The sequence below is a fragment of the Ursus americanus genome, chromosome 20, assembly GCF_024610735.1.
Source record: "Ursus americanus isolate L20-20 chromosome 20, mUrsAme1.1.p, whole genome shotgun sequence".
Lineage (NCBI taxonomy): Eukaryota > Metazoa > Chordata > Mammalia > Carnivora > Ursidae > Ursus > Ursus americanus.
The window spans coordinates 37,053,803-37,076,116 of NC_142146.1; the positions used below are offsets into that span (position 1 = coordinate 37,053,803).

A 22,314-nucleotide genomic window follows, 5' to 3' on the forward strand; every position below is an offset into this window, starting at 1 on the left:
TTAAACACTAAACTCTGTACATGTTACATTATTTATTTTTTATTTGTGATATAGCGTCTACCCCCATTTAGCCTACTAACACAAATGTCAGCTGAGTGCCCAGGCCACTGGTACTTACATAAAGTTGGCTCAAGCAGCTCCCCTCATTCTATGGAAAATCCATTGCTATTTTCAAGGGAGTTCATATTCTTGAAGCAAATTCTAGTTCCAAGCACACTTACCTTACCATACCCACATCCTGCAACTTCTCTCTCCCTTCTACTAGGCACCAATCAGTATGTAAGATGCAGACACTTATTTCACCCAAATCACTCATATAAGCATTAAAAAGCATAGGGCAGATTTTGCAGTGTGTTTGAGGATACTGAGTAGTTTTACATCCCAACAAAGAAAACAGCTTAGGATTGACTATCAGACTTCCTTGTTCAACATATCTTTGTTTGGGTGCCTCTGGGAGCTTCTCATTAACCAGCTTTTTCTGGAGACTTCTCCTATCCCCCAAAACACTCCCTACGTGTGAATTCCCCTAGTGAACACTTATGGAATTGCCTTCTAGCACCTCTTAATCTAAATCCCCACTCCTTTGTCCATCCATTTGGATCCTAAGGGACTACAGAGTTTTTACATGACCCTAGGTGATTGGTCAAAGTGTGGCCATCCAATCCATGTTCAGCCAGTGAGACCTTTTCCTAGAATTTTTAGAATTGGGACCAGAGAGGAAATCAGGTCAGCCCTCTCTGGTCACTGAGGCTGTAACGTGTAACCCTCTGGAGGTGCCATGTTTTAGCAGGTGAAGAAAGCCTTTTTGCAGGAAGAAAAGGAAGCATACTTGCAAAAAGGCGGCAAGAGGAAAAAAAGAAGAGATGAAGAGAAAGAGAGAGAGTGGGTGTGATGGCAAATGTCTGAGACACTGGCTTTGGAGTTCCTGGAGCCCAGCCACATCCCTGTTCTTCGAGTCCATCTCCCTGGCTCTTGCCTTCTAGCAGCAGGAACTGTGGGAGGATTTGAAATGCTGGCCTTCTCTCCTAACCAGCCTTTACCATATGTAAATGAGAGCCTTAGAGAGACCTATCTCCCTCCCCCATATGAATTGTGCCAATCAGATTAGAAGACAGAATCTGCATACTCTGAGTAAAGAATTCAGCAAGCACAGACCACCTCTGCCCACTTCTGAGGCAGGCTAGGGCACCCTATTGCTTCCCACCAGGCATCGCTACCCAGGGAGAGGCAAGTGTCAGGTTCTCACCACCACCTCGCCCCCGGTTAACTGCTGCGGTAGCCTCATCTGTCATCCCATGACACACAGAAGGGAACAGAATCTCAAGGAATTTAAAGAATCTGCCAAAGTCACATCGGGTAATAGCAGAAAAAGTTGAAACCAGGGCTGTGTGTGTTTTGCTAATATCATGTTGGGACAGAAATGCAGGCCCAGGAGAGCATGACTGGGGTATAGGAATGAAAGAAACCCATCTATCAGGGGTCTACAGAGCTCTGCCTTTTCTATGACTGTTATTCCTTTTTCTCCTCCCTCCTTTTCTCTCCTCTGACCATCCCTTTCTACCACCTCCTCCTTCCTTCTCCTCTAAGCCTTCTGGGGCTCCAGGACTCCAATTGGCAGGAAGGGGCAGAGGTGCCCCCACTCTGCTGACCATTCCCCCAAGGCCTGTCAGAAGACCTTGACCACTGGCCCATCCTGGAGAACAAGACAACCTTTGTACAATGGTCACTGTGCTCCACTAAAGCCAGGTCACCACAAAGAAAATTCTGAGTAAGAAACAAAGAAGACTAGAAACAAGGCAGTGCTTTGCTCACCACAGTCCTTGGATGGCCTTCCCTGGCCGCCTCTGGATCCTCTCTCTTCTTATTCTTTGAAGAGTGAACACCAATAAGTTATACCATAGTCTACTATCTCTTAAGCAAAATGGTTGTGCTTAGTCCTGACACCATAATCCCAGCTTCCATCCTGGTTTCCACAGTGGCAATCTGTGTGACCTTTGGAATGTCACTTGAGAAAAAAACAAAAAATCCAAAAGTCTGTGTATTGATGTGTGCTTGCACAAAAGAAAAAGACCAGAATAAAATGTTCTGTGGGGGGCGGAAAGGGATTTCAAGTAATTTGTTCCTATACTTTTCTATGTTTTCCACTGAGTGTACAATGAACCTGTATTACTTTATAATTAGAAAATCCCTCACTGAATATCTCTGGGCTTTAGTGTCCAAGGGTATCAAGTGTGGATTGGGCCTGCCTTGCTTCTGTCATAGTGCTATTTTGGGAATGATGAGATAATGCCTACATGATCCACATAACCAGCTGAGGTTACAAACATGAGCATGTTTCTTTCGTTTTTCCAATTAATCACTCAAGCAGTGGCAAGCCCTTGTTATGAAGCAATACAGTGTCTGCCCCCTTAGGCCTTAAGAATGGGTTCTACTGTAAGTATCAGGAAATCCAATTAATTTTGTGCCTTACACAAAAGGGGTGTATTTTCCTCCCATTATAAGAAATCCAGTTAGGCAGCCCAGAATTGAACCACTGCTTGAAGATGTCCTCAAGGATCCAGGCTCCTGGCTCAGCATCCTCAGTTTGTCATTCACTCTGGTGGTCACAGGAAGGCTGCTATGCCTCTGGGTGGGAAGAGGGGGCAAGAGCAAAGGGCAAAGAGATTTTGTCTTTTCACCTGGAATGGGAACTCTGCCTACATCCTATTGGCTAGAACTAGATTGATCATACAACCATAGCTGCAAGGGAAGCTGGGAAGTTGAGTAAGTTCATCACCCTCTTTGTAGAGAAAAGCAAGGGAGGAGGAAGTTGTAGATGGTTTTTTGGGGTTAACCAAGCCCCTGAGTCTGCCACATCGCTGGAGTATATTCATCCTGAGAAGTCCAGTTCTACTTCTCAAAGTCAGGTGACGTGAGAACTAGAAAGTCTCACGTATCCATAAGGAAGCCCCAGTTTTCATCCATCACTGAGTGTGTTTCTGCCTTGCAGGGTTGCTATAAACAACTTGTCCTGCACAATCGGTTGATACTCTGTCCACGGCAGAGGTGACACTGTTATTGTTCCAGTTCCCTGTACAGGCCATGCAGGCTCTCATGCTTGGTTCTTATGTTGCAGTCATTCAGGTTACATGACACACACAGCCAGTATTTCTCAATTTTAACTCTAGCGGAAGGGGGTCTGGGTCATAAAGGGCTTCCCGCCTCAGCCATACATTGTGTCAGAAATTGCCCCTCCATGATCCATTAGACCTCAGTTTTGAGCCTGGGTCACCACTCCAGACTCCCCAGAGGATGTCTGTTTTCTTACTGGAAGACCTCAGACTAGATCATTGCAATCCCTCAGAGAAGGTCTAGTACAGCTGAACCTCTTAATGGAGAGAATCAGAATCTCAATGCCTTCCCCCACAGGAAACTCCTTGACCTTTATGCAAATCTGCACAGCTTTTCTCCCCAAATCAGCTTTAAATGCAAGAATCATTGATAGGGTTCATCTCCATCAGGCCACATCAGGTCCTATTCTGTCCTTTCACCAGATCACCGGGAGACTTCCACTATATCTAACCAAAAGAGCCCACACCAGGGCTTTTCCTGAACACAAATCTGCCCCAAAGTGATTTGTTGTGAACACCTAGAGAGGGAAATGCCTATGCTAAAAATACTTCGTACTCTGTTGGATGCATCTGCTACATGCATGCAAAAGTGATTTAAGTCAGAAGGAAACCCAAGACTTCTAGGTCTGCAATATGGTGGACTCTTGTGAGCCATCCTCAAAGAAACAGCAGGAATTCTAGAGAATACATCACAAATATTCTTTTACCTTCTCAGCTGAATGCACAGAAAAGAAGGGGGCCTCTCCAAGGCCCAGAAATTGAAAGGAACTCAAAACCAGAGAGGCATGTTAGCTACCTTATGGCTGTTTGGGGTCATGGAGTGTTAGTTTTTATTTACTTTTTTATTAAAGCACAATTAGCATACAGTAAAATGTACAATTCTTAAGTGTAGAGATTAATGTATTTTTACATATGTGTACAACCATGTAACCTTCACCCAGATCAGAATATAGAATATATCCACGGAAGGGGTGCCTGGGTGGCTCAGTCGGTTAAGCATCTGCCTCTTGGCTTCAGCTCAGGTCATGATCTCAGGGTCGTGGGATCAAGCCCTGCAACAGGCTCTACACTCAGTGTGGAATCTGCTTGTCCCTCTCCTTCCGCCCCTCCCCTCACTCTCTTTCTCTCTCCCTAAAATAATTTTTTTAAAAAATATATCCACAGGCTTCCTCAAGCCCCCCTTTAGTTAATATCTCCCCTCAAGTGTAACCACTATTCTGACTCATTACCAAAGAATAGTTTGCCTGCTTTAGTATTCTACAGGAATGGAATCATACATTGACTATTCTTTTCTTGCCTGGCTTCTTTTATTATATAGTATGTCTATGACATTCATTCATGTTATTGAGTGTACCAGCAGTTTGTTTTCATTACTGTGTAGCATTCCACTGTAAAAATAATCCACTATTTACTTATCACTTCCATGGTTAATGGGCATTTGTGTTGTTTCCAGTTCAAGACTATTATGAATAAAGCTGCTGTGAACACTTGTATATGTCTTCCGGGAGACATATGTAGGGCTGCGGTTTGAATGCCATCTGAGGACACTGTGAGATGAGACCATCAGCCTAAGAAAGTAAGGAGATGAAGCTTAGAAGCCCACATGAAGCTAGGACCATCAAAGGACTAAACTCTTGGGATAGTATGTTACGAAAAAAAAAAATCTACCCCTAAGTACAGGGAGAAAAGAGGATACCTATCTACCTCTGAGAACTGGGTAGGAAAAAAATCTTCCCTGGGAATTTATAATCACAGGCCCATACCTCACATAGCTTTAGAGTTAAAATTTCCATGATCAGTATAGTACAGAAAAACACAAACTGATAAATTAGCATAGAAGTTTGTTACAAGCTGGCACTATCCCTAGGGCCCCTGATAGAAGTGAATGAAAAACTATTATAGAACGACACAATTTCATCCCACACTGTAGATGATTCTAACAGATAAATGTCCACTGAAGATAAGCCCAAAATTACAAGGCAAATGATGAACAAACCCAACCTGAGACTCAGCAAACACAATTTTTTTAAAGATTTTATTTATTTGAAAGAGAGAGGGAGAGAGTGAGCAAGAGAGAGCATGAGCAAGGGGAGAGCAGAGGGAGAGAGAGAAGCTGACTCCCTGCTGAGTGGAAAACCTGATGAGGGGCTTGATTCCAGGACCCCGAGATCACGACCTGAGCCAAAGGCAGATTCTTAACCAACCGAGCCACCCAGGCGCACCAACAAACACCACTTAAAGGAAAAAAATAATGCTTACACTCACAAGAACTTCAGATAACAAGGCAATATAATAAAGATTATAAATGTGGTTTTTTAAAGATTTTATTTATTATGAGAAAGAGAGAGAGTGCATGAGCAGAGGTGGAGAGGGGCAGAGGGAGAGGGAGAAGCAGGCTCCCTGCTGAGTGGGGAGCCCGATCAGGGGCTCAATTCCAGGACCCCGAGATCACGACCTGAGCCAAAGGCAGAAACTTAACAGACTGAGCCACCCAGGTGCCCCAAGATTATAAATGTGTTTAAAATAATAACCCAAACTTTAAAAATTGGGATTATAAGAGAAGAACAAGGTATTATTTAAAAAAAAAAAAGCGGGCAAGTTTTTCAAATAAACAAATGGAATTCATGGACATTAAAAATTCAGCCATTTATAATAAAAACCATTGAATTGTACACTTTGAATGGGTAATTGTGTGATATATGAACTACATCTCAATACAGCTTTTTAAAAAGTTCACCCATCAAAATAAGGTTTTAAAAACTTGAGACAGGTTTAGCAAAATAGTACTAGACAAAGCCAAATGGAGAAGCAGTGAACTGAAATATGAACTTGAGGAAATTCCACAGACTCAGGACAAAGAGATAAAGAGAGATAAAAATATGTAAGAACATTTAAGAGGGCTGAGGATAGAATGACAATGCCCACCTATATCTAGTAGGATTTCCAGAAGGAAAAGATATGAATGAGGGAGGTAATATTTGAAGAAATGATAAGATATAATAGCTGAGAATTTTCCAGAATTGATGAAGACATGGATTCTCAGATTTAAGAACTATAGTGAGTATGAAGAAAAGAAAATCTAAACAAATGTAAACCTATACACATAGCAAAATTACAGAATACCCAAGACATAGAGAAAATCTTATAAGCAACAAGAGATAAGAAAACAAATTTCTGACAAAATAATAGCAATTAGACTAATATAGACTTCACAAAACAGATTTCCTACAAAATAATGATAATTAGGCTGGTACAGCATCAACAATACCATCAACAAAGGTCAGAAGATTATGGGAAAATAGCTTCAAAATGCTGAGAAAATACTCTTGTCAACCTATAACACTGTGCTCAGCTAAATTAGTATTTCACAGTGAGATTACTTCAAACAAATAAGGACTGAGTTTACCACTTCAAACCCAACCTGGGGAAAACAAAAAAAAAAACAAAAAATGGGAAAAACTACTAAAGATGAAGGAAAGTAAACACAGAAAGAAGATACAATAAATAATTATATTTTCCCATGCATTTATAAAGCTTTATATTGAAGATTAAGGTGTGTGTGTGTGTGTGTGTGTGTGTGTGTGTGTGTGTGTAGAGAAAGAGAAAGCACAAGAAATATACGATTATTAATACATTTGGGCAACCCATCCCCTTTCAGGCCAGACACTGACAATTAAATATGTCATGGTAAAGTGGTATGGCTTCAGAGACTATAAGCAGATACGTGAGTGGGGTATGGGGAAAAGTCAAACCATTTCACGCTGCCGAGAAACAGAAGTCAACATAGGGACAGAGCCAGGCACTGCCTAAGTAGAAGTTGGCAGGATGCAGTATGGGGGAAAGGACAGGCCCTACGCAACGTAATTCCTAACTGGAGCATAATTCGTAACTCCCTCAGCTCTCGTAGAACAAAGATGACAAAGAAGGCTGCTCTAACAGGCAAGATAGGCAGGTGGACATCTGGATATATCACAAAGGGATGTGGATGCAGGAGACACACTGAGGCACTGATGCCACTGAGGCATCAGAGACTGACTTCAGTCCTTACATATAAAGCAGCCAGAATTTTTGATAGCCTGATCTGATGCCCTCTCCCAGATTCTAGCGAGGTAAAGCTACATGCCAGTGGTTGAGAGCTTGCTATAGCCTGCTGGGATGAAATAGGACAAGGCAGATCGAGTAAATGAGAACTTATCCCTCACTCTGATACAAAAACCCTACCTATCTAAGAGGAAACTATGGAAACCATTTCTTTGGACCCAGAAGCACTTTTATTTTTTTTTTAAAGGTTTTTTATTTATTTATTTGACAGAGATAGAGACAGCCAGCGAGAGAGGGAACACAAGCAGGGGGAGTGGGAGAGGAAGAAGCAGGCTCATAGAGGAGGAGCCTGATGTGGGGCTCGATCCCAGAACGCCGGGATCACGCCCTGAGCCGAGGGCAGACGCTTAACCACTGTGCCACCCAGGCGCCCCCAGAAGCACTTTTAAAATAAAGATATAAAATGATAAGACAACTAAATATTCAAGTTTCTGAACTAAGCAAAGAGGTTTTAGTTAGCTGGATGACCAACAGAGGTGAAGGTCCTAAGGAAGATGTCAGATTCCCTTTCGTATGTTATTTTCTTGTTACAGAGCTCATTTTTACTCATCTAAATGATATCCCATTATTTGTATAAATGTCTAAGTGTGAAAGTTGTTTAAGAAAATTGTAGAAGGTCATAAAACTTGATAAGAGTAGGAGATACTCATAGTTCATTAATGGTATTTATGACTTATTGAGATGTTAACTCAAAATGAACATTTTAAAATTGTTTTCCTGCCTCATACAATCCCAGCGGTCTCCCTTTTTGTAATGGGCAATTAATTATAATTTGATTTCCCTTCTGAAGAAATTTATACTAAGTTTAAACCAAATTAAAAGTGTTTCCACTATTTTCTATATCTAAATACAATGCAGAGCTTTTTAAAAAATTTCCTTCTTGTTACTGTCATACCACCTCAATCAGGCTGGATTTGAATTCTGTAATACAGCTCTAGACCAGGCATCTTCAAGCATGAGACCTCTTCTTGCATCTATACTCTGTCTGTGTCCATGTGATCAGGTGGAGGGCATGGGCAGAGAGCAGCCCTGGTGAGATGGTGGGAAAGGTAGACAGGTCGCTGCCATACCTCTCCACACAGCTTCTCTCCCCTCTTACTGGCTTTCTCTAAACCAGGAAACAGTTTTTCATTCTGCAATTGGTGAAGGTAATGATTTAAATTCATATATTAAATTATTCATTAAGAGCAAATTGTGATGGAGTTAGGGGAGGAAGAATTGAGTGCTTAACTTGTACAGACTCCAAATAAAGCACATTGCGGCTCAATGTCTGCATTCTCCCAAAATTCCAATGTTAAATCCTAACCCTCTATGGGACAGTATCAGGAGGTTGGCCCTTGGGAGGTGATTAGGTTGTGAGGGTGGAGCACTCATGAATGAGAGTAGTGCCTTTATGAAAGAGCCCTCAGAGATCTCTCTTGTCTCTTCCACCATGCGAGGACATAGCAAGAAATGGCCACCAAGAAGAAGTTGGAGAGCCCTCACCAGACAATGAACCTGCTGACACCTGGATTGTGGACTTCCAGACTCCAGAACTATGAGAAATACATTTCTGCTGTTTATAAGCCACCCAGACTATCGTAGTTTGTTCTAACAGTCTGACAGACTAAGACACATATGCATTCAGTGCCCACAAGCCTGTGAGGTAGACAACATTAATATTCCCATTGGACAGATGAGAACCCCAAAGGCTAGAAATGTTCAACGAGTCTCTGTAGGTCCCACAGCCAGGGATTTGAAGCTAGGCAGTGTGAATCTAGTTGCAGGCTCTTAGTCAGCATGCTAGGACCCTGAGAAAGGGCCTAGGAAACAGCAGATGCAAACTGACCCCATCCAGGCTGGGTGTGCAAGTGTTGAGAAGGGGTAAGATGAGCATGTTGGGCTGCTCTGGAGGGCTTTCTCAATCGCCTGTGCCTCTACTTACATATGCTTCCGCAATTGTGACCCCCACCTCAGAAATGCTTTTCGTACATTTTCACTGGAATGTCATTGGAATTTACAACCATGGAAATCACCAATTATCTGCCTCATCTGAGTTTCCTGAGAAGGGGCCTTTCCTCACCCCACCCAGGTACACTGGAGAGCCTCCTCCCTGCCCCCACAGAACAGAAAGTAATGAGGGAAGGTGGGATTCTTTCCTTTTTTTGGTATCCTTGTTTAGGTCCAAAGTCCAGGGGGAAAGGCAATGAAATCCCCTACATTCAGCAGTTCAGAAAGTCCCCAGTGGTGGGGACAGTACTCCTCACAGGGCCTTCTGAGGGGTTTCTGTCCCAATACTCACCTCCTCCTGCCACTCTCACCCACTGCAGTCAGTGGGAGAAGAGAAATGAATGAGAGGTGTGGGTTCCTCAGCTTTTGGAGGCACACAGTGACCGCAGGGAAAGGCTATTCCCACCCCAGCCCTTGAGCCCCTCTCCCCCGCTGAGACCCATTTAGAGTGGAGATTCAAGCTGGAGACATTTACTGGGAGGGTCTGTGAGGGGGGCTGCCCAAGCATGGTCTCAGGGTTGGTGGAGGGAGACATCAGGTGGAACAAGGACTCCAACATCAGAGAGAGTTGTGTGGTGAGGAGCTCCCACAGGGCCCCCAAGGAACTCAATGAAATATCCCCAAAGACAAGCTGCATTTGGGTGTTCTCCACACAGAGGGCACTAACAGCCAGCTGAGTGGGACTGGAGAAGCAGCACTGACCAACAGCATCTTCCCACCAAATAAGGAGACAGGTGCCTTGTCATTCCCTAACAGAGGAGCCAGAACTTAGGAAAGAAAAGAAGACAGGGTGACTAATGACAGAGCCACTCCCCCATCTCCCCTCAAAAAAAAAAAAAAAAAGAAAAAGAAAAAGAAAAAACATTTAGACAGGCGCCTAGGTGACTCAGTTGGTTAAGCATCTGCCTTCAGCTCAGGTCATGATCCCGGGGTCCTGAAATCAAGCCCCACATCGAGTTCTCTGTTCAGGGGGGAGCCTGCTTCTCCCTCTTCTCTGCTGCTCCCCCTGCTTGTGCTCTCTCTCTGTCAAATAAATAAATAAGTAAATCTTAAAAAAAAAAAAATTCAGAGACACAGTTCTGGGAGAGAAAGTCTTTTTTTTTAATAAATCTCTTTTTTTCAAAAAGATTTTATTTTATTTATTTATTTGTCAGAGAGAGAGCAAGAGAGTGCATAAGCAGAGGAAACAGCAGGGAGAGGGAGAAGCAGGCTCCCTGAGCCCAATGCAGGACTCGATCCCAGGACCCCCAGGATCACGACCTGAGCCCAAGGCAGAGGCTTAACTGACTGAGCCATGGAGGTGTCCCGAGAAAGCCTTGATTTAGATATGAGATTGCATTTTTTAAGTGAATAGGATTCGGTCTTTAATACTGGAATGAAACACTTCTAATAACTGGAAATAGTTGAAAACTTGTATAATCTGGTCCAGATGTTGATGATGGGACAGCTATTGCCAACTGGAAGAAAGGGGAGATCAACATAGCACAGCTGGAGGGCAGTTATTAGAAAAAGTTATCTTCACACTCCAGTAGTTGAGATGCTCCAACAATTGGTGACACCCACCTCATACCCATTAGAATAAAAACTTCAGATAATCACAACTGTTAGCAAGGATGCAGAGAAATCAGAACCCTCATTTGCTGCTGGCAAGAATGTAAAATGGTGTAGCTACTTTGGGAAAGAGTGCAGCGGTTTGCCAAAATGTTAAACATAGAACTACCATCTGACCAGAAATTCCATTCCTAGGGATATCATATCCAAGAGAATGAAGACATGACCATACAAAAACCTGAATGCCGATGTTCATAGCAGCATTATTCATAATACCTAAAAAGTCAAAACAACCCAAATGTCCATTAACTGATAATTGTTACGTATCTAAATGATGGAATATTATTCAGCCATAAAAAGAGATGAAATACCGATGCTACAAAATGGGTAAACATTGAAAACATCATGCCAAATAAAAGAAGCCAGTCACAAAGACCGCATACTATTCCATTTTCAGTAGTCACCCCCATTATCAAAGGGTTACGTTCCAGGACCCCCAGCAGATGCCTATGCCTGAAACCACAGATAGTCCCAAACTATATATATATATATATAGTTTTATATATATATAGTTTTATATATATGTAGTTTTATATAGTTATATATATACACACACATATATGTACACACTATGTATACACACACTATGTCTTTTCCTATACATACATACGTATAATAAAGTTTAATTTACAAATTGGTCAAGGTAAGAGATTAATAACAATAACTAAAAATAAAATAGAACAATTATGACAGAATACCGTAATAAAAGTAACGTGAATGTGGTCTCTCAGAGTACCGCATTATACGTACTCACCCTTCGTCATAATGTGGGACGATAAAAAGCCTACGTGAGGAGATGACGTGAGGCGAGTGGCGCAGGCGCCCTGACGTAGTACATTAGGCTACTATTGACCTTCGGCAGATTCGTCAGAAGAAGGGTCATCTGCTTTGCAACCGCGGGTAACTGAAACTGCGGAAAGTGAAACCACAGATAAAGGGGTCTGCTGTATATGAAAGGTCCAGAACAGGTCAATCTGTACAGATAGAAAGTAGAAGAGTGGTTCCTAGGGCTGGAAGGATTGGAGGATAACAGCTACAGGGTGCAGGGCTCCTTGCGGGAGGAGGGAGTTTTAAAATTAATTGTGATGGTTGCATAATTCTGTGAATATATTAAAAGCCACTGACTTGTATACTTTAAATGGGTGAATTATATGGTATGTGAATTATATCTCAATAAAGTTGTTGTCAAAAACAAACAAGGGGGATGCCTGGGTGGCTCAGTCAGTTAAGCAGCTGCCTTCAGCTCAGGTCATGATCCCAGGGTCCTGGGATTGAGTCTGGAATCCGGTTACTTGCTCAGTGGGAAGCCTGCTTCTCGCTCTCCCTCTGCCTGTCACTCCTCCTGCTTGTGCTCTCTCTCTCACACAAATAAATAAATAAAATATTAAAAAAAAGAAGAAGAAGAAGAGGAAGAGGAAAAACCAAGGAGTGCCTGGGTAGCTCAATCCCTTAAGCATCAGACTCTTCTCAGTGGGGAGTCTGCTTGTCCCTCTCCTTCTGCTCCTCTTCCTTTCTCTCTCTCTCATAAATAAATAAAAAATAAATAAATAAATAACCTTTTAAAAAAATTTTTTTAAAGAAACAAACAAACAATGGTAGCTTAATCAAGACAACAACCAGACAAAAACAGAGAAGTGAAGGTTTGGTGGATGGAGGAATCTGGCCTGAGGCACTGAGAGGGCCCTGGAGTCCACTCCAGTGGGCCTGGCCTGGGCACTGGGAGCTGGCCCCAAGTGGTCCCCCTGCAGAGTATCCCGACCACTGTGGAAAGCACAGCCCCAAGGTCTACCCTCAGGGCTGGGAGGTGTTCAATATGCCATAGCTATTATTTGCAAAAGCCTGACTCAGGAAGAGGGGAAAGCCTGAGTGCTGGAATCCAGCACACCTGGTCCCCATACTGGCCCCTCTCTGACACTGAGACCTGGGACAAGTGACTTAACTGGTCTGGGCCTCACCTTGCTAATCTGTAAACCGGGCTTACCTCACAGGTGGTTTTGAAGATTGAGAAAAAGTGTCCAGTGGCTGCCTTGCATCAAACAGCACATAGGACCCCAGGAGATGTTTCTCCAGTCACTTCCTCCTCCCTACAACCAGATCTCACAGGACCATACTATGGAAGAGACCCAATCATGCTGAATCCTCCTCAGTTGTGTATCCAGCCCTGTTTCTCTATTACTCGTTCATGTATCCACTGAGCAAATTGTTCCTGAACACCTACTATGTGCCCGGCACTGTGCTGGGAGTGCAGACATTGCAGGTGTGGTCCCTGAGTCCTGAAGCCTGATCTGGCCTTGCAGAGGAATGAATGGGCCTGTTTACCCACCTGCTTTGAGAGCTGTAAAAACAAAGCCCGTTGTCTCTCAGCAGCCATCTGAAACAATTAGTCTCAACTCCCAACCCTAATGTGCTTCCACACTGTGAAAAAGCACTTTTTCAAGGGGGGCAGGAAACATAAATTAGTATAATAATGCAATTAAAATGCATTTTCCTTCCACTTACTTAAATTACTCCTCCTTACATCTTGAGAAAATGCATCCTTCCTTGGAGGTATTTAAGGAGATGCAAAGAGGCTGTCGCCATGAAGCCAGAAATGCCCCCCACAGAAAACAAATACCATCTACCCTGCAGGCCAAGAAGAGCCACCCTCCCTGGTGATGACTGCTCTTGTCCACAAGACACTCAGCACTTTGGGGCTCCACAAAGGCCCTTGCATAGAATTGCCCCTGACAGGTCACTGGCTCTCTGTAAGCACTCATTTGTTCATTCACTCATCAACAATTTTTTCTGTACCTCTTCCATTGTCCAGCAGTAGAAATAACCCGAGAAGGATGGGACATAGTTTCTACCCTCATGGGGCACTAGGGGAAAGGCAGCCAAGCAAAAAAGAGTACGACCTAGGGCCACCAGTGTTGTGACAGCCAGAAGCATGAAGAAGGGACCCCACCCAGCCTGGACATGGGGGAAGGGGAGCAGAGTGGGCCCCAAGGATGAGAAGGGATTAACCAGCGGGGGAGGGAAGAAAGGGTCCTCCAGGCAGAGTGACCAGCAGGGACAAAGGCATGGAATATGGAAGAGCATTATGGGTAGAGTAAGGAGCATTAACTCATTTGAGAAGATTAGGAGGCAGGGAGTAGAAGAGCAAAAGAAGCAGGGACTCAAACATTCAGCAGCCCAGGAGGGTCTGGGTAAAGCTAAAGGTGAAGAATTTGTCCTGACAGTCTTAGGAAACCAGGCTGAGCCCCAGGTAGCAGGCGTGGAAAACCCAGTAGCCCGGAAATCACAAGAGGAAGCCAGACACCCACCCTGCCAAGGACACAGCGGCAAATACCATGCCCTCACCCCCCCCCCCCCACCTCAGACAGCAGGAACTAGTATCCTGAGTTACTGGTTTCGTGTCGCTACCTGCTGGCAAGATTTCTTCAATGCAGCTGATTCAACAAAATGTTCAAAGAGACAAAATCTTAAAAAAAAAAAAAAAAAAAGTAGTAACAGTTACAGGGAACTTTCTTGAATTTACAAAAGACCAAATTAGAGTAACACATTATAGAAAGAATGTTATTAGTTTCGTTAAAAAACTAGAGAGGAGCGCAACCTCGGAGAGTCAGGAGTTCATATCTCAGCTCCGCCATTTATTATGTGGAAAAATCACTTCACTTCTTTGGGCTTTGTTTTTAACAGCCATAAAGTGGAGATAATACCTAACTCACAGTTGCTAAGGGGAATAAAAGTTATCAGTTGTGTAGAGAGCAATACAATGGGAGTTGGAGTTAGAGTGGCCAGAAAGCAGCACTGAACCTAGAGCCACCTCCGTCGCTGCCTGCGCTGGGAGGATTTGCTTCCTCTTTAAGGCCCAGGACAGGAGGGAATGCACAGAGCCCCACAACCGCACCCCAAGCAGGAACACTCCCTGCTCTCACTTTCTTCCCTACAGAGGGTTAGCTGCCCCCTCTCTGCCCCATGACCTCCACCTTCAGCCTGGCTGCCTCAAGGGCAAGGGTTTCCCCATTGTCCCCCTTCTCACACTTCCAGTGAAATGTACTGAGATCTGACTAGCCGAGAACCACAAGGAAACAGGGAGCCGCAGAAAGGACAGACGGGAATGATCAAGCTGAAGAAATCTTCCAACTCTTACCTCTGAGATGGTAACAACAGACTGTTTGCATCTCACTGAACCCCAACTTCCTCCCCTGGGAAGAGGGGCAACATACAGCCATGAGACAGCTCCTGTAAAGTGGCTGGCACAGTGCTAGCCCACCGAAGACCTTCAGATATGGACGTTATTATTAGAATTGTGGGATCGTGGTAGATAATCTTATTGTAGAAGGGTTTCAAACATCAGATTGATGGGGGCACCTGGGTTGCTCAGATGGTTAAGCGTCTGCCTTCGGCTCAGGCCATGATCCCAGGGTCCTGGGATTGAGACCCACGTCAGGCTCCTGGCTCAGTGGGGAGCCTGCTTCTCCCTCTCCCTCTGCCTCTCCCCCTGCTCATGCTCTCCCTCTCTGTATCTCTGTCTCAAATGAATAATTAAAATCTTTTTTAAAAAAATCAGGTTGAGGGGAGGAGGGGAGATACATAACCATTTTGGTCTTTTCCCACCTGAACTTAACTCCAAGATTTTAAGTCATCTTGCAGATTTGGGAATAGAACCCAAGATAGGTCGAATTTTATATTGACAGGTGAAAATTGCCCAATGTTTAGGACCTTGCCAGGGAGAGTCATATAGAAATCTATAGCACTGCGGCCTCTGGAGAAAGAGAGCACTGGAGTTTCTGGGGAAGAGCAGAAAGGAATTGTGCAGTAAGAAATGATTCTCAATCAACACCACTTCACCCAGATGCCCAAACCAGAACTTTAATAGCAGTCCGACTACCACTTACTGCGCCTTCCTTACGACTCCCTGTGCTAAGCCTTTCTGTATAATCAAGTCCTCCTAACTTAATGTTCTCAGCCACCTTGTGCAAATACTATTCCTCCCATCTCACAAATGAGAAAGTGGGCTTGGAGATGAGGCTAGTCAGTACAGCTGGTGAGCTATGGGGCCAGGATTTCAACCCTGCCCAGCTCCAGAGCCTTTGTGCCATCTGCCTTCTCCACTCTGCCACTAGGTTCTGCCCATGCTTTATTCAAAATATCCCAACGGCTTGCCCTTCCTCTCCATTTTCTGAAGTTCAGGAGCTTGTCATATCACAGTTGTATTCAGCCTCCTAATTTATGGTCTTGCCCCATACTCTATCACATTCCTCTCTTCCCCGCAGACTCTAGACCACCTCTATCCAACAGAACTTCCTGCGATGATGAAAATATTCTAGAGGAGCTTTGTCTAATGTGCCGGCCACTAGCCACATGTGCCTACTGAGCATTAAAATGTGACAACTCTAAGGGCGCCTGGGTGGCTCAGTCAGTTAAGCATCTGCCTTCAGCTCAGGTCATGATCCCAGGATCCAAGGATCGAGTCCTGCATCGGGCTCCCTGCTGAGCGGGGAGTCTGCTTCTCCCTCTGCCCTTCACCCCTCTTGTGCTCTCCCTCTCTCTCTCTCTCAAATAAATAAATAAAACCTTTTTAAAAAATAAAATAAAATGTGACAACTCTGATTGAGTCTTGTGATTTGTTGTTGTTGTTGTTCTAACTGATTTAGTTGAAATAGGCACACGTGGCCAGTGGCTACTGTATTGGATAGTGCAATGCTAGGCAGTCCAGACGCACTCCAGGTAGAGTGGGACTTCATAGAAAATGTGAACTGTGTGACAGTTTAAGCCTGGTAATCCGACAGAACCCAAAATGATGGTTTGTGCTTTTTCTCATCCTGGAAGGTGTAGAAAGCTGCAAGGCACCTTGGCCTAGACAACCATTTTTTGATAAGAATTTTTGCCTTTGGTTGAGCACCTCCCATACCCTAGCCTCTATTAGGCACTTGACATGTTATCTAAACCTCACAACACCCCTGCAAAGTAGGTATTTTACTTCATTCAATCATATAGCCAGCAAGCATTTGTTGAACACCTACTATGTGTCAATCACTATGAAAGGCACTGAGAATATTGGAATTGGAAGTTTACATTGAGTTTACATTCTATAAGCAAGAAGGATGGTGGGGGAGGCTCAGTAAAGTTAAGTAACTTGCTCTCTGTCACATCACTGAAATTGGAACCCAGGCTACCTGAATTCACTATTTCTTGGCTCCTCCTTCCTCCCAGGCTAAAACTCAAATCAAGGCTCAATGCTTCTCCCTATGAGGAAGGAGTGGTCCAAAAAGACAACAGACTATAAATTTTTGCAAGAGTAAATATGAAGACATCCACTCAGGTCTACAGAAATAAAATAAAGTAGGCAAAAGTTTTTATGGAAAAAAATATATATACATACCCAGAAAGGGGCTGGCTGTCTATAAACTCGACACGAACAACAATGTAATGCAGACAGATGGCATGTGGAAGCAGGTGCGGAGTCCAACTCATAACAAAAAATATTCCCACTCTTCTCTGGGTCAGGCCACATGTAGAGCCTGGAACCATGCATCAAGACAGGGATTAACAAACTTGAGTAAACCAGGGGCCCATGAGAAACAGCTGAATATTTATGGAACAAAGAAGAGGGGTACCTGGATGGCTCTAAACAAGCATCAATTATGTAAAAGAATAATAAATAATGTCTAATTTGTGGGGTTAACAAAATAATACAAAATAGATTTAAAATAGCAAACAAAAATAGATGTAAACTGAATGAAGGAGATTAATGTTACAGTGAATGAACTAAGATTTAGGAGGAGAGATGAGTAACTCTGGCTTCGTTATATTAAATGACAACGTCTGTAAGGAAACCACTAAAAAAAGGACACTTGCTTCACTTACAGAACTAAAACTGACCAAGGGCTAGTGAACAGAAGGCAGACACTGCTCAATCCCAGACCACAACTAGGAAAGGGGAAGCCAGATCCCATAGAAGCCTGCACAGTAAGGATAGTAGCATTTATCCTAATTCTTCCCCTAAAAGGACCTCCATCATTTACCAGAGTAGCTATACGCTGGGGTAGGGGGAACACCAAACCTTTTGAGTGCTGTTGTATACAAGTTGTGAGGTGACACTGATGCCAGGGTGCCTAAAGTGCCAGACAGAATGACAGAGATCAGTGCCACTCTCAAAGACTTAAAGGATACGTAACACCCCTTTTCATTCATTCTGTAATCCCTGCAAAACCACATGGATCATAGCGGGTGATGGTAGACCACTGTAAACTTAACTACAGACAGCCCCATTTGCAAGTATCTTTATTAGAACAGATGAGCACAGCTTCTAGTACTTGGAATACATCTATTGGTCTGGCCCCATCCGGAAGGAGGATCAAATGACTCCCCATTCACCTGGGATGGACAACAGTATACATTCACAATCTTGCTCTTGGGCTCTACTAACTCTCTTGTTCTGTCACAATATAAAATCTGGAAGAATCTTAACCATCCTGATATTCTGAGGTTGGTCCACTATATTGATGATATCACATTAACTAGACATGGTGACTAGGAAGTGACAAGCACTCTGAACATCCCAGAAAGACACATTCACATCAGAGAGTAGGAAATAAGCCCTAACAAAGGTTCAGACCCCTGCCTCAATTGGTGAAGTTTTTAGGAGCCCATAGTCTGGAACATGCCAAAACATCTTCTCCAAAGTAAAGTACAAGCTACCGAACTTTGTGCCACCGACCACTCGGAAAAAAACACAATGCTTGATTCAGACTTTGGATATAGCATATATTATACTTGGGAATACCCATCTCAGGTGACACAGAAGGCTGCCAGTTTTGAGTGGGACCCAGAGCAAGAGGGAGATTTGCAGTGGACTCGGGCTGCAGTACAAGCAGCCCTACTGCGGGCATATGGTCTGGCCAATCCAGTGATGTTAGAGGCATCTGTGGCCGTAAAGGACACTCTATGGAGTAAGTCTTCAGCAAGCCCTTAGAGAAGGGTTGAGCCCAGACCCATATGGTTCTGGAGAAAGGCCATGCTGTCTACAGCAGAGAACGATCTGATACTCAAAAAACATCTTCTGGCACAATACTGGACCCTGGGAGAAAATGAGTGACTGTAGAACATCATAAGCTGGCACAGTTATCAGACCCACCAAATCATAAGCTGAGACAGGCAAAATTGCAACCTGTTCTGAAATGAAAGTAATACATTTGGAATCAGGCTCAAGCAGGTATGGAGGAAACACGCAAATTGGGTGAACAGGTTGTCTACACCTGTTTGTAGGGTATACAACAGGGTGTAGGCACCTGATGTACCCTGCCTCTCTTGCACTGCAGCTCACCATCAGCCCACATCTACAACCAGCTGATAGAGGAGAAAAATAAAATAAAAGGCCTGATAATGGTTAGGTCCACACAATGTGTTGGCATAAGCCAGACATGGACTGCTGCCATGCAGAAGGGCTCTGAGAAAGAGTGGTGAGAGACATCCTCCCAGTGGGCAGAGTTTAAAGTGCAATTGGCCATGGCCTTTGTGTGGGAAAGAAGTGACCTGACGTAGGATATACACAGACTTCCAAGTAATGGCAAATGGCTTGGCTGCTTGGTCAAGGGTCTGGAAGGAGCAAGACTGGAAGCTTGGGAACAAGGATGTCTGAGGAAAACGCAGGTGGATGGAGCTATGGGAATAAGAGCATGGACTGTGGATCTTTGCACCCCACATCAACACCCCCCCCAGAAAGCATGTGTGCAGAAGAAGCACTGACTAAGCCGGTAGACAGGATGACTCATCCAGTGAATGCCAGTGAATGCCTCTGTCCTCAGCCATCTCAATCCTTACAAAGGAGCCCATGAATGAATGGATTAGTCATGGTAGTCTGATGTCATAAGCTCCCTTTCACCAAGGCTAATCTAGCTATCAGCACAGCTGAGTGCCTAACCATCAGCTGTACAGACTAATGCTGAGCCCTTGATATGGTACAATCCCTCAAGGACATAAGCAACTATTTGATGGCAAGTTCATTATCTTGGATCTCTTCTACCTGAGAGAAACAATCCATCCTTACTAGAAATAATACATATTCTAATTATGGGTTTGCCTTCTCTGCTCATAGTGCATAGTTGGCCAGCCCAACTGCCTGCAAGCCACAGATAGTCTGCTTCTGGGGGAACCAAACCTGAGGCATCAACAAATCAAAAAGCTGGTTCTTTGAAAGGTCTAATAAAATACACAGTATGCTGGCAAGATTGGAGGAAGAAAAAATAAACAATATTGCAAATAAAAAAGAAGAAATACTATGGATGCTGTTGAGATATAAAAAGACTAAGATAAATTACTGGAGGAGAAGGAGAAATTCTTCCTTACAAGAGAATGCCAAGTAAATAAATATAGAAGGAATGAAGGTGTTAGAAAATCACTATATTGCAACCATCATAGTAAGGCCTGGTGCAGGCAAGAATCAATAATGAACGCTAAAACACATGTGTGAAAGTTTGATGAGAAATAGAGTATTTCCACTGCTTCAAAGTACCTCCTGCAAATTAGTTATTTAATACAGACAGCATAATAGCAACTTTACAGCGGAAAAAACTGTTGGACATCACCTTAACCAAGTGATCAAAGTTAACATCACAAATCAACATCAGTTGACTTGTGATGTTGAAACCAGTAACCAAAGAAAGGGTAAACAGGGCAGATAAGCACAGCTGCAACTCTGTTTCCCAAATCTGCTTATTCTGGGAATGCCATCTGCCACATTGTTTCTACAAGGTGATGTTCATGCTTGGTACCCGATAACCAAGTGTTAATTTAGTAGTTTTGCAGGAACTCAAGATTCACCTCCTCTTAGAGCACAGCGAAATGAAATTGACCTGGCCCCACTTAGCAACTTCCTTTGTCTGATCTTGAGTCAGGTATCTCCTCTCCCCTTTACCAGTCCCTATTCAGCTTGCCTTTAAATATCCCTGACTCTCCCTCTTGGGGAGGCAGCCTTTCAAATAAACTCTTTCCTTGCTGCTCACTTGATGTCTCAGTGAGACTGGTTCATCAAGCATGGGAACTTGGGTTTCGTTACAATGTTATACACTAAGAAGCAAACAATATTATGTAGTACTCCTATAACATGCATAACTCAGATTTTACCATGAGGAAACATAGACACTCAGCATGAGACATCTACAAAACAACTACCATGTACTCTCCAAAATGGAAATGTCCTGAAAGACCCAGGAATCTGTGAGGTTGTTCCAGGTTAAAGGAAATCTAAGAAGGATGACAACAAAATGCAACCTTAAGTTACATCAAAGACCAGAAAATAATGCTATTGTAGGGGAGGAAAATTAATTTTCCCTCTACCTTTCTAGATTCTTGGCTGAGACTCTCTGTAATAGGACAGATTAACAGGAGGAAAACAAGACATTTAGTAACATTTATACCTCTTGTACACATGGGAGATTCCTAAGAAAACTGAGTAACTCCCTGAAGAAATGGCCCAGACCACCACCTTATTAAATTCCATTGCCGGCTAAAGACAAAAGGATGTTGGGGGTAAGTAGGGGGAGCCAGTTATGGGAAGTTACCAGGAAAAGTACAGTAGATGAGGGTAAGGTGGTTATGCAAACTTAAGTCATTGCCTTCTCCACTGGTAAGACCTTCTAGAGATTTTCAGTCATCCTTCCCTTACAAATACAGATTTCCCTTATAAATGTAAATGTCTCTTACAAAAGGATAACATCTCAGTTTTCAAAGCTTTTCCTTGTCTGCTTAAGAGAAACATAATCAGTCTAAAATAATTCTTATACCAGGTGCCTGGGTGGCTCAGTTGGTTAAGCATCTGACGGGCTCAGGTCATGATCTCAGGGTCCTGGGATGGAGCTCAGAGTCCCTAGACGAACCATCCCCCCACCCCCTCCATTGAGCCCTGAACCCCTTGTGGAGTATGGAGCTCACTGCTCAGCAGGGAGTCCTCTTCTCCCTCTCCCTCTCCCTCCTCCTCCCCTGCATGCGTGTGCACACTCTCTCTGTCATATAAATAAATAGAATCTTTAAAATAAATAAAAATAAAATAATCCTAATAGCAAAGAGGTCAATTTTGGGGAGACAAATTCTGCTCCCCTTCACTATAGAAGACATTATTGGGACAACTAGCAAAAGTAGAATGTGAACTATATGTTAGATAATGCCAAATTGTTTAAAACTTCAATAAATATTAAATTTCCTGAGTTCATTAAATTTCCTGTAATTATGTTGGAGAGTGCCCTTCTTCTTAGGAATTATAAGTACTGAAGTGCTAAGGTTTGAAGGGGCATGATATGTACAACTTATTCTGAAATTATTCAAGGGGAAAAAAAGAAAAAAATATATATATATATAGAAAGAAAAAGAGAGGGACACCCATGTGGCTCAGTCAGTTAAACATCTGCCTTTGACTCAGGTCATGATCCTGGAGTCCTGGGATCAAGTTCCACATCAGGCTCCTTACTCAGCGGAGAGCCTCCTTCTTCCTCTACCTGCCGCTCCCCCTGATCGTGCGCTC

General features: G+C 43.4%; 1 long non-coding RNA gene across 1 annotated transcript in view; it reads right to left on the bottom strand.

The window, feature by feature from the left end:
• Positions 1 to 17,307, bottom strand: part of LOC123788496 (uncharacterized) — a 92,547-nt gene extending 75,240 nt beyond the window's left edge. The window contains exons 1-2 of the long non-coding RNA XR_006778515.2: positions 17,179 to 17,307; positions 11,566 to 11,721 (exon numbers count right to left, since the gene is read on the bottom strand). This is a non-coding gene — a long non-coding RNA (uncharacterized LOC123788496). The remainder of the gene's footprint in view (positions 1 to 11,565; positions 11,722 to 17,178) is intronic.
• Positions 17,308 to 22,314: the final 5,007 nt, after the last annotated feature.